Below are 2,622 nucleotides of genomic sequence, written 5' to 3' on the forward strand. Positions count from 1 at the left end.
TCCTGGGAAATAAATGGACATAGAAAGAGCTGTTGACTGACAGGTTGTTGTTAGAAGAGCCTCGAAAATTAAGGAGTCAATCCCATTTACAACTGCACCCAAAAACATAAGCTACCCGGGAATAAACCTAACCAAAGAGGTAAAGGATCTGTACCCTAAACACCACAGAACGTTCCTGAAAGAAATCGAGGAAGGCATCAAGAGAAGGAAAAAGGTTCCATGCTCATGGAGAGGAAGAATTAATATTGTGAAAATGTCCATGCTACCCAGGGCAATTTATATATTTCACGCAATCCCTATCAAAATACTGGGGACTTTCTTCAGAGAGTTAGAACAAACCATCTTAAGATTCTAGTGTGGGGGATCCCTGGGTGGCGCAGCGGTTTAGCGGCTGCCTTTGGCCCAGGGCGCGATCCTGGAGATCTGGGATCGAATCCCACGTCGGGCTCCCGGTGCATGGAGCCTGCTTGTCCCTCTGCCTATGTCTCTGCCCCATTCTCTCTCTCTGTGTGACTATCATTAATAAATAAAAATTAAAAAAAATAAGATGCTAGTGTGGATACTGAAAAGACCCCAAAGAGCCAGGGGACTATTCAAAACGAAGGCCACAGCTGGGGGCATCACAAGGCCCGATTTCAGGTTGTACTACAAAGCCGTGGCTATCAAGACAGTGTGGTAGTGGCACACAAACAGACCCATAGCTCAATGGAACCGAATAGCGAATCCAGAAGTCGACCCTCAACTTTATGGTCAACTCTATTCGAGAAAGCAGGAAAGACTATCCCTGGAAAAAGACAGTCTCTTCGATAAAGGGTGCTGGGAACACTGGACATCCACATGCAGAAGACGGAAGCTAGACCATTCTCTGACACCACACACAGGGAAAAACTCAAAAAGGATGAAAGATCTAAATGTGAGACAAGAATCCATCCAAATCCGAGAGGTGAACAGAGGCAACACCGTTTTTCAACTTGGCCACAGCAACATCTCGCAAAATACGTCTGCCAAGGCAAGAGAAACAAAAGCAACGAGGAATTATTGGGACTTCAGCCAGATCGAAAGCTCCTGCGCAGGAAAAGAAACAGTCCACAAAAGTTAAAGACAACCTGCAGAACGGGAGAAGATATTTGCAAACGACCGCTCAGACAACGGGCTAGTGTCCAAGATCTCTAAAGAACATACTCAACTCAAGAGCAAAGAAACAAACAATCTGATCATGAAACGGGCAGAAGACCCGAACAGAAATCCCACAGGGGAAGACAGAGACACGGCCAACAAGCACCTGAGAACATGGCCCGCATCACTGGCCATCAGGAAACTACAGATCCAAATCCCCATGAGATACCACTTCACACCGGCGGGAATGGGGAAAAGTCACGAGACAGGAAACAAGAAATGTTGGAGAGGACGCGGACAAAGGGGAACCCTCTTGCACTGTAGGTGGGAATGTGAACAGGTGCAGCCACTCCGGAAAACTGTGTGGAGGTTCCTCAAAGAGTTAAGAACAGATCTTCCCTCCAGCCCAGCAATGGCACTGCTGGGGATTCACCCCAAAGCTGAAGATGCGGTGAAATGCGGGGACACCTGCACCCCGAAGTTTATGGCAGCAATGTCCACAATAGCCAAACTGTGGAAGGAGCCTCGGGGTCCATCGAGAGATGAATGGATAAAGAAGATGTGGTCCACGGCTACAATGGAATATTACTCAGCCGTGAGAAACGACAAATACCCACCATTAGCTCCGACGTGGATGCACCTGGAGGGACTTATGCTGAGTGAAATAAGTCCATCGGAAAAGGACAAACTTGATATGGTCTCATTCATTTGGGGAATATAAAAACTAGTGAAATGCAATAAAGGGAATGGGGAAAATGAAGGAAAATATCAGTGAGGGTGACAAAACAGGAGACACACCGAACTTGGGAACTGAACAAGGGGTAGTGGAAGGGGAGGTGGGCGGGCGGTTGGGGCGACTGGGTGATGGGCACTGATGGGCGCACTTGGCGGGATGAGCACTGGGTGTTATGCTATATGCTGGCAATTTGAGCTCCAATAAAAAAATGTAAAAACAGAAAACATTTTGCTAATACTTAACACGGACTAGTATGTCCAAATGTTACCTCACAACCCCTCCCATGAAATCTGACCAAATTAGAGTTCTCAATGCGATTTCACAATTTTGGCCACAAACTAATGACTGACCTTTCAAGTTAAGATGTGGACACATGAAACATAAAGAATACGGCTTAGGAGGTCTGTCTCTACGATGGCACCCCGAGCAAAACTGAATAATGATTCTGTTTTGCGTGTGTGGAGAGAGCAAAAGAGCAAGTGTAAGGAGGAGAGGGGCAGAGGGAAAGGAAGAGAGAATACGAAGCAGGCTCCATGCTGAATATGGGTGAATCTGATAACCTTGAGGTCATGACCGGAGCTGAAACCCAGGAGGCAGAGACTTAGCTGACAGAAACACCCAGGTGCCCCTAGGACAAGATTTCTTGAGGCTATTATTTAATGAATCAATTTTCATGTTACCCTCCGGCCTGTCGTCTGTTGGCTGATCTCTTCTGTTTCGGCGGATTGCAAAGAGCTTTCGCCGTGCTCCTGGGCAGATGTACCCAGGTT

Source organism: Vulpes vulpes, unplaced genomic scaffold, assembly GCF_048418805.1.
Source record: "Vulpes vulpes isolate BD-2025 unplaced genomic scaffold, VulVul3 u000000698, whole genome shotgun sequence".
Lineage (NCBI taxonomy): Eukaryota > Metazoa > Chordata > Mammalia > Carnivora > Canidae > Vulpes > Vulpes vulpes.